Consider the following 13,453-nt stretch of genomic DNA (forward strand, 5'->3'; position numbering starts at 1 on the left):
GTTTTCCCAGAGATGTCCCAGACACTTTACCAAGTGCCAATCTCATTCTTTGGGAAGATTTCAAATAAACTGAGTCAGACAAAAGTCAATTTGGGTTCTAGAGAAATAAGACAAGGTCAGGGCAGTGATATCCTGTCACTGAGGAGTGGATAGGGCATGACTGGAGCAAGTTTGCATGTATACGTCTGCATCTGAGCACACACACTGCAGGGAGCGGGAAACTCTGTTGCCTTTATTCCTTATGGGTCAAACTGAGCCATCCCAAAACAACCCACTCTTTTCCCTGACTGGATCTTTGGCATGTGCTAAATTCTTTCTGTGTTACCTTGAGGTCCTGGGCCTGCGAAGCTCCATCAGTCACTATCAGACTGGGGAACTGGAAGGAGAAGTCCAGGGACAATCAGTGAGGTCCCCATACCCTGCATGTAAACAAACAGTATGACACTGCTTTCCTTTTATCTATATGTAGTTGTTAGCATCAGCACCTGCCCCAAAATGATATGGCTGCTCTTTGGAGGGAGAAAAGCATGGACCTGAGCTGACTCCAGCAATGGTCATGTGCTCCAACTTCCAGGGCTCAAAGGCTGCAGGTCGTGCACCACTACAGTGCTGATTTCCAGGGAATTCGATCACTGCTCTTCCTCATGAAACAGTTTGGCTGGTCTCCAGGCACATTTAAAACACTTGGAACTCAGGTCTAGCTCCTTGACTTGCAGTGTCAGATCTGCTGCCTCCTAAAAGGGACACCTGGTTTTTGGAAGCCAAAGCAATGTGGGTGTGGAAGGAGTTTTGTTGTGACTGTAGAGCTGAGCAGGGTTGGCTGCAGCCTCATGTCATACAAAAACTGAAGTTGTGCCTGGGATTGCTTGAAATTTCAAACAACATGACTATCCTGCTATATGAGCAGATGGGATGGACTGCTTGTTCCTGAGTTTTCTAACATCAAGCCAGCAGGACAAAGTAGAAAAGTTTAGTTATGTTCTGACATGTAGCCAACTGGACTAGTCCTAGCTCTTCAGCTTCCTTCAGAAAGTAATTGAAGAGCATGGTCAGAGCCAGGGCCAGGACATTCTTAGTTCTTTCTGCCCATGCTCCAAAAGCTGCAACAGTGTGGATAGTCTAAAGGTGCTACTGCCAAAACAGTGTAAATTTAGCCTCAAGTCCAAAATATTTTGCAACTCCCTATTATTTTAAAATTTGTTTTTAGCTACCAGACAGTGCTGACCCCTTTTAATGAGTACATTTTTCACACAGTAAAGTTTTACTGCAATTTTCTCTCTGTATTTCCATTTTGATTAATGACTTACACAGAGTAAGGTTATTTGACAAAAGGCTCTCTTGTCTTTTTCATGGTGTTTTTCATTTGCCAGAACACATAGCTCTGTCTGGAGAACAATCTTATCACGAGAGCCCGAGGGATCTGGCGTAGTTTAATCTGGAGAAGAGGATGCTCGGGGAAGACCTTATTGCTCTCTACACTTCCCAGAAGGAATCTGTAGATAGGTGAGGGTCAGCCTCTTCCCACAGGTGAGATATTTAAAAGATGTGCAGATGTGACACTTGGGCACATGGTGCAGTGTTGGCCTTGGCAGTGCTGGATTGACAGATAATCTCAACAATCTTAGAGGTCTTTTCCAATGTAATGATTCTATGAGTCTATTCTATGATTCTATCTGACAACTACAGTTCACCTGCAGCAAAGCCAGCACAGTTACTACATTAATGCATTTGCCAGCATCCATTCATACAACTTCATATTCATATGACAAAGATAACTGAATCACAATTATCAGAAAGAAGCATTTAAACATAAGTGATTTTAGCCAAAATACTTGTACTGCATTTTCTTATGAGGAGGTAGTTTGGATTAAAATAAACTCCTTAGTTTTGGGTGTAATTACTTTACAACCGGCCTTTGAAATCAGAGACAAGGACCATGTAAATATGTAGGTCAAAGACTTACTTATTATTATTATTTTTTATGTAATTTTGAGAAACGAAATAATGAGATAATTATGAAAAGTGAAAAGGCAGTTTTAAGAGTCGCACTACCTTACATTAGTTATTGAGAAAAATAAAAAAGAAATCTCAAAAAAAAACAACTCAATAAATTGTCTGGCATTTTTACCTGTTCTTAAATAAAATAGTTTGAAGTGATTTTGTCTTCATTTTTAAATATTCAAAAGTTTTAGAAAGCTGAAATAATAGCTAGTGTTTTATGCTGGGATTAAGCAAAGCAAATTAGCTCATCCCAGAGAAAATTTCCTAAATGTTTTTTGTGGGTTTTTTTTTGTTTTTTGGTTGTTTGGGTTTTTTGTTTTGGGGATTTTTTTGTTTTGTTTTTTTGTTTGTTTGTTTCTGGGTTTTGGGGTTTTTTTTGCTGCGGGGTTTGGCTCAGAATTTTATTGAATATGTTATTCTATATAATTGAGAAAAGGAGGTTGGGGGTGACCTAACTGTTCTCTGCAGCTTCCTGAGGAGGGTAAAATGAGACAGAGGTGCTGAGTTTTCTCACTTGTATCCTGTGATAGGATGCTTTGAAATGGTTTAAAGCTGCATCGGGGGGGGGTGGGGGGGTGGTGTCCAGTCTTGACATTAAGGAAGCATTTATTCACAGAGAAGGTGTCCAAACATTGGAACAAGTTTCCTAGAGAGGTGGCCAATGTCCCAGACCTTTCAGTGTTTGAGGCATTTGGACAGTGTCCTTAACAAGTTTTAACTTTTGGTTAGCCCTGAATTGGTAGGGCAGTTGAACTGTCAGGAACATGATTATAGGTCTCTTCCAACTCATCTCATCTCATCTCAAGTATTCTATTCTATTCTATTCTATTCTATTCTATTCTATTCTATTCTATTCTATTCTATTCTATTCTATTCTATTCTATGCTGTGCTATGCTATGCTATTCTTTCATTCTCCATTGTGAATGTTTCCATGAACTTGCTAAGAATGACAATCTCTATACACTATTATATGCACAAAATCTTACCAAGTTCCTCATCATTTCCATCAGAACAGTCACTTTTATGGAGTGATATCCTAATGATTCAACAGTGTCAGAATGTTAAATACCACATATCTTTTCTATGAGATAAAAGTTAAAGAGCCTACGTACATGTACAATGTTCTAGTGTATTCTTCAGATATCTATTGCTTGTACACTGAAATAGCAATTTAGTTTTAATTTTGTGGTTATAGCTAAGAGATGGAAAAAGATGGAGTGCTTATTTATTCTAAGCACTTTTGTTGATGACATACAGGTTGCTATTAAAGCTGGAAAGTCAGATCAATTTTATGAGCAATTAAATGGGATCTGTCCAAAGGTAATTAATTTTATGGTAGAGGTAGAGCAAGGTGATGCTATGATATACTTATATCTCTGATGACAGGAGGAAAAGATAGCTCACTGGCTATTAAATATTTCCAAATGTTCATGTTCCAGAGCATTATTTATATTTCAAATCTGTTCACTGTTTTGCTGTTAAATAAGTTCTTCTCTTCTGGATGGTTAAATGTGCAATTTATTCATGCTCTAATGAATATTATGAATACCAAGGCCTTTATGAAAATTAGTTATTCACTTAATAGACAGTGGCTATCTTCTGCTCCTTAACAATGTGACCAGCAGATGTGTGTTCGAAAAAGTAATAGCTCCCTCAGATTTCCAGGGAAAATGAGGGAGGAAAAGGCGTATAATGAGCTGTAGCTGGTTTTCTTAAAGACTGAAAGTAGAAAAGTTGAGAATGCAGTTAATTACTTTCACAAAATATCACTGAGATATTCTGCTAGAGGTGTAATTAGATTATACTCTCAGATAAGTAAAGTCACCACAGTTCAGAAATTAATAGGAGAGAAAAGTCTGTCTGAACAAGACCAGGAAAATGAGGTCTAGGAGTGTTTTGTTGCAGCCTTACATACAGCCTTAAGACTTACATATAAGAAAGTCTTGAAAACTTGCAGTAGGAAATTATGAACAAATGCATTCTTTCAAACAGTCATTACCACACGCATTATTCGAAAAATAAAGCTATTGTAGGTTTTGGTACCTGGGTAGCCTGAGCAGACATTTAAAAGTCCGCATTCCTTTGTGAATATTGTTTAATTGGGTATCTTAAGAAGATTTTCTATGGAAAAAAATCACAAATTTAATTGACTGTTACATGAAATTCTGAAGAAAAGGTGTAAAGGTGCATTGTAGGCTGATGTAATGTCCTTTATTTGTAACGTCAGTCAGGGAAACCACATGTTTTTAATCCACATTCATTCTATTTTTTTTCTTTTAATGGGTTGATTCTTATTTCTTTCTTTCACTGTCTCATAAGGTTTGTCTTGTTTTTCACTGAGATGACTTTCTATGCCCTTTATTAATACTCCTGATTTTTTTTTATTCCTTCTTGTTGTGATTTGTTCTTCTGAAGAAATATTCCACCAATGCCACATAGTACCTGAGATGAGATCATATAGAAATAGGCATTATGCAGAACAGAGGCAGGCACTATAATATGATCTGAAATACTTCAATCTCATTTTAGTGCATTTTAATATTAATATTTTTACTGTAGCTGAACATTGAGGAGAGATCTTTAGAGATGCCTTTGTCCCTTTCTTCATCTACTGCTGTTAGTCTTGAACGCTGCGAGGTTTGACAAGTGATTTAAGAGTTCCTTGTGCCTTATTATTTTTTTTTTCACCACAGCATTTCATTTGCCATTTAATAACCCATTTATGTAAGAGGAAGTCCCTCTGAAGCTCATCAACAGGCTCTTTGTCCTTGACTAAGGTTGTAAGAATAATTAATATTTTGGTCTGGCTGCCAAACAAAAACTGATTAGCATTTAAACAAGTATATTAATGTTTCATTGTTTCTTTCCAAAATGACAGCCTATGTTGAGCCGGTTACTGTACTTGACAATACTCTCAAGGTACCTCAAATGAAATACTCTGGTGCTCACATATTTTGAGGAGTCAAATCAATAAAGCTTTAGCTACTCACAACTTTGGGAGAGTTGACAGACTTAAATAGCCCAGTAGATTACTGAGTGTCCATCTAAGATGTGAAGAGAGGGCCTTTGTGCCTACAGACTGAGATGACTGTAACCCTCTAGTTACAAGGTAAGCCAAGTGTTATGGTTTGAGCTGGCAAAATGCCAACTGCCTAGTACAGAGAGTCAAAGGGTCCTCTCCCAGAGAAGAGGAGTGACAGAAAAAACCAGAAACGAAGCTTTGAAATGGTGTGGGTTTTATATTTACACAGAAAAGAAGAAAACTTAAAGCAGAATACGATATAATACATATTGGAAAGAAATAATAACACCTCCACCTAAATCGCCCAGCTAACAATCCAGATTCCAAAACACCCAAATCCCAGAAAATCTCCCAGAAACTCTTCCTGAGAAACCTCCCAGCAAGAGAGAGAGAAATTAACAGGAAAATGTTCACCTCCCTAGATAAACAACAGCGTGGAACAGCAGGGCAGCAGGATCCTCTCCTGATCAGGAACAGGGACCGAAAGAGACAGAAACTCCTCCCCCCTCTCTTATTATACCCCTTGACACTTCTTGATGATGTCAGATGATATGAAATACCTCTTTGGTTGCTTAAGACAGGTGTTGCCTGTCCCCTCCAATCTATGTCACATCCTTTGAGGCCTGCTAAAAACTGAGGCCAAATGGGACCTATACTGACTGAAGCCAAAACTACCACACCAAGACAATGCTGTTGATGGATATTAATTCTCCTGTGGATGTTGGTTTACTTTTCTTTTTAATCTTTTAAGATGAGAATTTAAATCTGATATCAGAATGCTCTTCTGAAACAAGATGGGATGGTGTCAGTGGAGGTTCTTCCAACGGTTCACCTTTTGGCGGAACCTGATGGTTAGAGCATTCACATAATTGTGATTTGTGTAAGAGAAATAGAAAAATTAGAGTATTTCATCTTGTTATGGCAAGTTCTAACTACTGATTTATTGGGAAGAAGAGTTGCCAACTGTTTGACAGTCTAGTTCTTCAGACGTTTTTTCCAGCATGCTCTAATCTACACTTGACACTGGAGTTGTGAAGAAAATCAGAAAGACTTTTGGCAAAATAACTATTTTTATCATGTATTCCCTGGTGATTTTTTGTTTCTTCTTCTCCCTTCTTATCTTTATTTTTTGCAGAATTCATCATATGTAATTTTAATTATTAAATAGAGTAAGCTCTGCAAAAAGAGGGAAGTTTATTGTTAATTCCTTGCCCTACTGAAAAATTACTATTTTATCCTGTTTTTCCCACTCTTTAATCAGTTCTTTGCTTTATTTAAGTGCCATACCTCCTTAACTGTTTTAAAATATCATGTAACAAATCTTGTCAAAAGTATTCTCTAAACCTGAATTAATTATTCCTCTTCATTTACTAATTAAGAAAAATTAGTCTTACACAAATTGAAAGGAAGTTCAAAAAAAACCTCTGGTCAATTCAAGTCTCATTTCAGAGCTATTTTAGTAAAATAGGCCAAAATCAGTGATCACTGGGCCTTATGATTGCTAGATACTGGCGAAGAAAGGGTTATTTATTTTCATGCATGGATTTCCACAGTCCATCTGATTCACTGCATGAAGATTATTACATTCTGAGAAATGCAAGTAAATATTTAAGAACTTTGATTGTTATTTGCTTGTTTATTTCAAAGGCAACTGGTGGTAGTTTAGTCAGGAATGTTTACATGTGCTGGATACATGATGGTTTACATGCAGTTCACTTCTGCCAATGACTATAATGATGCCAGAGGGGTTATACAAAGACAGGAAAAAACTGTTATGGGACCAGGACCAAAACTGGTGAGAGTGGACCTGATTCTCTCAAGACAGGTATCCTGGGAAACCTCAGAGTGATTCTAAACTAGAGTATTTTCAGAGTGAATGAAATATACACTGAAAAATCTGAGATATTCATAAAGTGCTACCTGTCACTTTTCATTCAGAAGAGCAGCTTGAGTACTCTATGAAGTGCTTTTCTCTTGTAATGCAGTGGTTAGAGCACTGACCCAGGGTAGGAAACATCCACCTTCCACTTTCTGCTTTGTTAAATGGAACTAATTCCCACCTCCCTCAGTTCCAATGAATACCCAGTGGTGGTGCCTGAGGGAGGATGAACCCTCCACATCTTATCATGCTGCTTCAAAAAAGTTCAAGATCAATGGACTTAAATATGCTAAGGGAACACAACTGTGTTCCCTGGTAAAAGGGATGTTCATGAAGGAGAACAGCAGAGCTTTTCTATTTCCAAAATAAAAATGAAATCAAGAATTAAAGATGCAAATAAAACAGTTATAGGACAACTAGCAGAGTAACTCATGCAAATGGGAAGATATTTCTCATGATTTTCCATGTTTACCTATCACCACTTCAGAGTACAAGCCTTGCAGTAACTTCATCCTATAATTAGAGGGAGATCCTTAAAAGATACCTATCCAAATCTTGCTGTCAGCTATGATTCAAGACCTTTGATACAGCAGGTAAATGAACAGAAAGTGAGATTTATTTAATGCTTTATAACAAGCCTTGGGGTTAGGAGTCCAAGCTCTCTGACACAGTCAGCCTTAGTCATTAGAAGGAAGCCATTTCAGTAATGAATTATTACAACCCTGGGAGTACTTTGGTCATGGTTCATCACCATGGTACACTGTAGACCTTAATGGTGTCTTACAAAGTCAATATGTGCTTTATTTAAGGTTCATATAATTTTAGCCAGTCAGAGAGGATAAAATTCACCCTGCGCAGCAGGTCAGAACATGGTCTATTCATCTTGCCAGTCCCACATCAGTCCTCAAAATGCATTTTAATGGAGATGGAAATGGCACATAAAGCTTCTCTGAGATCTTTTGCACACAGATGGAATTCAGCTCTGGATAGGAAGGCAGAGATTTGCAAATAAGTTATTTCATGGGAAATTTTGCCATCAATCAGATCCACTAAATGACACGAATAATTCCTCTAGCATTTTCTGTAATATCTGAAACTTGTCTTCCAGTATAGTTTTACATAAGTAAATTTCATGGAATATAATTGCAGGAAAAGAATAGCAAGAATGGAGCAGGGGATCATTTAAATGGAATAATTTGGTTTATCTAACTTTGGTTAGAAGAATGCAATGTCAGGCTTCCATCTTCTGAATGATGGCCAAAAAAATTAAATTTCTATTAAGTGCTTAAATCCTAACCTTTTTTCTCCATGTTTCACACCCTTTCCTTTCTCTGCTCTTTGGCTAGGTAAGTGCCAGAGTTCCACAAACAGTGGAGTTTTCAATATGTTCTTGTATAATACTGAGAAAGTTCACCTGACCTTCTCTGCTCAAAAAATATTTTTCTTTTTAGCAAAGCAACATTTTTATCTAGCTTATTGAACTAATTTATCTTTTCTTTTAAGGATTTTTAAGATGTTATTTTTAAAAATACAATCATGTAACATTTTAAAATAACAAATTTAATTCCAAACAAAATTTTTCCATCACAAAATAATTGTGGCTTTTTGGACTTTTTTTCATTTTCCGTAACTTCTTGTGAGTTCATTCCTCTGGAACTGCCTAAGAAGTCCCTAAATTACTCTGGTGTCCAAAAAGGGTGCTGGAACCATCTGTTCCATTCTAGCTCTCAGTGTTCAAAATAACATTGCTTTAAAAAAAAATAAGGAAGAAGAAAAAAAAAGAAAAAAACTGATGTGTGGGGTTTTTTTCCTTTTAAGATATATTCAACTAAACAGAGCTGTTTTCTACCTCAGTTTTATATAAATAGCACCTTTGTTCTGAGTCTGCTGTTTTAGAAATCAGTAATAACATAAACATGAAAAAATAACAAACAATCTGAAGTGAAGCATATTTATAGCAAATCCATAGCTCTATGTATGCCTGCAGGAATCCATCAAAAAATTTAAACAGGAACCTCATTCTTTATATTTACTGGAATCTGAGAAGTCAGTAATATTTTTTCTAGAAGAGATGATTACAGGGCAGCCCAAATATCTGGGTATCCAAAGCCCAAATATTTCATATATACATGTATATTCTGCCTCACTCTTAAGAGTGCTAAAATGCCCTTGGGCAGAGGTAAACCCCATCACTTCATATGCATTTTCTCCACAGAATTTCTCTCAAAGCACTTTACAGTTGGTGGTGGAGCAGTTCCAGATGTACCTGGGATAACACAAAGGGAGATAAGTCAGTCTTTACAGGATTTTACAGAGTGCAAAAGTGCAAAGATGAGATTTTGGTAAGTATAATTTTTTCATACACACCCATTACTGATTAGGATGTTAAAAATAGTATAACCAGAAAAATGAAAACAGAATATCCAGAAAAGGCAGTTATAGATGATCTTGACAGTCACAAAACAGAAGCCTTGATTTTTCAACTGCCCTGTTATAGTCCTATTCATGTGAGGCACCAATCAGTTCCTATCACAATCTCTAAGGTTATTTTAAAGCTATAGTCATAAGCCAAATCAAGTTCAATCTTTATGATCATATGTGCAAAGGGCAGCAGGCCGCTCCCATCACTACAGCTTTACTATAGCACAGCAAATAAGCATGTCAAGTCCATTAAAAAATTAAAAGACTCAATCCTTATCAGTGCATAAGGAATATGAACCTTTTGTTAGTTAGTATAACTGTGCAGTGCTTCCAGGACTATTGCTCTTAGACTATAGATCTTCCTGCATGATCTTGCTTTCCTTTTCCTCCCATAAATTGCTTTCACATAGTGTAATGGCCCAGGCAAGTTCATTAGACACTCAGAATGACAAAGATAAATATGAAATCTTCCATTTCTACCTGTGCAGAACAACAAAGGACTAGCTGAAATGGAGACATTGTGATTTTAAAACATGCAGAAAATTCTTAGAAATATCTAAGCACTTCATTGAACTTTTTTCTCCCCAAAATCCTCAGTGAGGTACTGCTCTCCTGGATACAATATTGATTGTAGAAAGTCCACTTATACATAATTGCAACTATTCTATATGGTCTCATGGTTACAAACACTGGGTTGGAAGCCAAATGAAATGAGTAATGGATTGCTACACATCCCTGAATTTCTTGTGGGTCTTCAAGTTTAAAATTAAGGCACTTAAGACAACTGTCTTAATTTTTCCATCTCTTACAACAGGATTAGTAAGATACAATCACTCCAATGTGCTTCAGACTTTCCTCCAGCAAACTGATGCAAACAGAACAAGCTTCATTTACTTTTTGTTATGAGAGTTTAAAATTTCATGTAGGAAATGCCACTGATTTCAATAAGCTTTAGTAAGGGTCTCAAGACTTCTCTCTCTTAAAGGCCAGATGTCACTCCTTTTCATTGGAGTTACTGCCCTCTGCACAATTAACTTGCAGAAGAATTTGTTTTCCTTCTGCCAGTCTGGTGCTTTTCCTCCCTTTCACTAGTTGAGTAGTTTGAAGTCTTTAATTCTCAATGTGTGTTCAGTGAAAAAAAAATAAACAATTATTTTCTTGCATTGTTCTAATTCTTTGTGTTTTTCTGTTATTTTTGCTAGTGCAATATTTAAGTTTGCTTTTGGAGCTGAGATGCTTAAGAACTACTATAGATTAAAACTTCAGTCGACATGCTCCTGCTAATTTATTTCCATATAGAACTTTCATGGAATGAATATGCGTACAAGAATCATTCTCCTTGGTATCTTTCGACTTATTTCAAAGTAGTCAGATTCAGTTAAGAGAGTATGGTACAGCCACAGTTTTATTCAAACATGTTTAAAAACTTGCAACAAATAAATTAGAAAAGTCTTCTTCAAACTCACTGAGGTTGCCAGGGGTCAATCAGTAACCATTATCTCAAGACTTGTAGCACAAGTATAAAATATTTATACCTTTATTTTATGCTTACTAACCTGCAGCTAAATTTCAAACAGTGATGGGGCACTCAAAGGCCTATCAGTTTTGTTCAAACTTATATGCAAATCTGGCTAAATACATGCAGACTTTAGATTAGAAACGCGTATTTTATTAAGTGACCCTGAAGTTGCCTTTGATTCCACATAACTAAAAGCAAAAATAAATAGATAAAACTATTCTGCTGACCAGGCTGACCAGAGAAGCTGTGACTGCTCCATTTCCAGATGTGTTCAAGGCCAGGTTGGACAGGGCTTGGAGCAACCTGATCTAGTGAAAGGTGTCCCTGCCCATGGCAGGGGTTTTGGAACTTTAAGGTTCCTTCCTCCAACATAAACCGTTCCATGAGTCTATGATTCTGCTATCCTGAATGGACAGCCTAACACTTGGAGAGCTGAAGTAGTTCTAAAGATGTGGAAAAAGAACAGCCATTATTTAAAAATAAACCAACTACAAAACCAAACCAACCAAACAAAAACAATTAAAAAGAATACAAAAATAAATAAAACAACCAGAACAAACAAACAAAATTCAAACCTAATGATAAGTTACTAAAATTTCCTTATAGGAACAGATATATGAGAAAGATAGGGGCTACATCCTGAGTTCAACTTTACAGCTTTATTGTAGTGCAACACGAGCAATGTTTGCTCTATTATGGCACCAATAGATCCTGGTTAAGAGTGGGACCTCCATTTAGCACAGTCTCATAGAAATCCACTTAAAACAAATGAATATAATCCTTTCTAAACATTTATACAAGGTGGAAAGTATGAGGACAAAACACCACTCAAAATTTCTGGAAAAAAATAAACCAACCCATAAACCCATGACACCAAAGCAGAGCCAGATTCTTCACTGTCTTCACTACTATGGCCACCCACTCCAGCAACAAACAAAACTCTATTAGTTTTCAGGCAGTGTGCCATCACCACAAAGATGTTGAGTCTACTGTAAAGGCAATCAAGAGAATTAGCAAAAGAATGTAAAAGAAATAAAGCAACAACATTGGAATTGGGGCTTCTGTACTGCACATGTATTAATATTAGAAGAAATAAAGAGTAATATGCAAGGAACACTAAAATGACTTTCTACAAAGAAATCAGGTGAGTTATTTTCCTATTATTGTGTTGACTACACTAGTGAATGACACCTTCCGAAGAGAATCTGTTTATGACAATATTGAAAAAATGCCTAGAAAATATTTCTACAATTTCTTCATCTTTCTCTGCTCTGTAAACTTCAGTATACTAACCCTGTGATCTCTGATTTCTCCCTATTTTTCTTGTCTCTCTGTTTTTCTATCCAATCTTTTGTTTTCCTATGCTAGTCTTACTACTCCATTATAGCTCCCTCACCCTTTTTATGATTCATGCCAAATTTGGCTTTTTGACATGTCCAGCCTCTCACATTGGTGCTTATTCCAACTTCTAATAGCATTCGCATAGGTTCTGTTAAGAGCCAATCTTCAGCATCCTGCAATGGCACAGAGGATGGCAATACCATATCTGTCAGAGCCCACTGAGCAACCTCGTGGTCAGAAATGGATCCTGCTGAAGGAGCTGACTAACCATCCATTGGAAAATAATTGAGAAATATGAAAGAGAAAAAATACTAAATGCTTTTTTTTTGTTTCTATGTGGCCCTCACAGGTTATATCAGGAAGGCGTGATTTAAAAAAATAAAATAAAAAACCCAAATAAACACAACAATAATAATAACAAAACAAACAAAACAAAACCCAAACCCCAAAAACAATTAAAAAAAACCAAACCAAAACACAGGAGGATTTTGTATTAATCAGAAGAGTAGAATGGCCCTTAACAGAGAAGTCAGAAGAAAAAAAAAAGTATGTATGTATGTATTTATTTATTTAGTTATAGCATATTAAAGAAAGGTCAAGAAAAGCTTATGGTTTCAAATTGAGAAGCTCTCAGAGGAAGTAATGCTTTGTTTTTTTCTCTGGTGCAAGCACCCCCATAAGTTCATGCAAATTTTGCCCTTCTCTTATTGTCCAGCACAGAGGTGATGCAGACTGACTCCTACCAGCTGTTACTGCTTTTTGAAACTTTCCTCTAGCCCAATCTGAGATGCCAGTCTCATTGTAAATAGGTCCTCACTTCCCGGTTAGGTCTGGGAACAACACACAGAATCATGAACAAAAGACTCTCCTGGCAGAAAGGGAAGGAGAAATTCCACCAAGGAATTTCATCCTTAATATGCCATGTTGGATGAAAGTCTTACCACGGTCTCCAGAAAACAGATTAAACACCAGTCACTCATCAAAATGGTATCTTGTGGCTCCCTACACATGGCCCAATGTAATGAAAACAGACATTGTTATTTACCCTCTCACGGTCCTACTTAGGCCCAAATTGTAAAACCTGCAGCCTGCTTATTACCCAAGTCTTTGACCAAAAACCAGGATTTGGATCTCAGTGAGGCCTCAGTTTACTATTCTAATAATAACAGATAAGCTGTTGTATTCAAAAATTTGAGCCTTGATTGTAAAAGGCAGAGATCTCTCCAAAACCCCAGAGAGATATTTTGTTGTTCAGATTTTAAAAGCAGT

The sequence above is a fragment of the Pithys albifrons genome, chromosome 4 (genome assembly GCF_047495875.1).
Source record: "Pithys albifrons albifrons isolate INPA30051 chromosome 4, PitAlb_v1, whole genome shotgun sequence".
In the NCBI taxonomy this organism is placed as follows: Eukaryota; Metazoa; Chordata; class Aves; order Passeriformes; family Thamnophilidae; genus Pithys; species Pithys albifrons.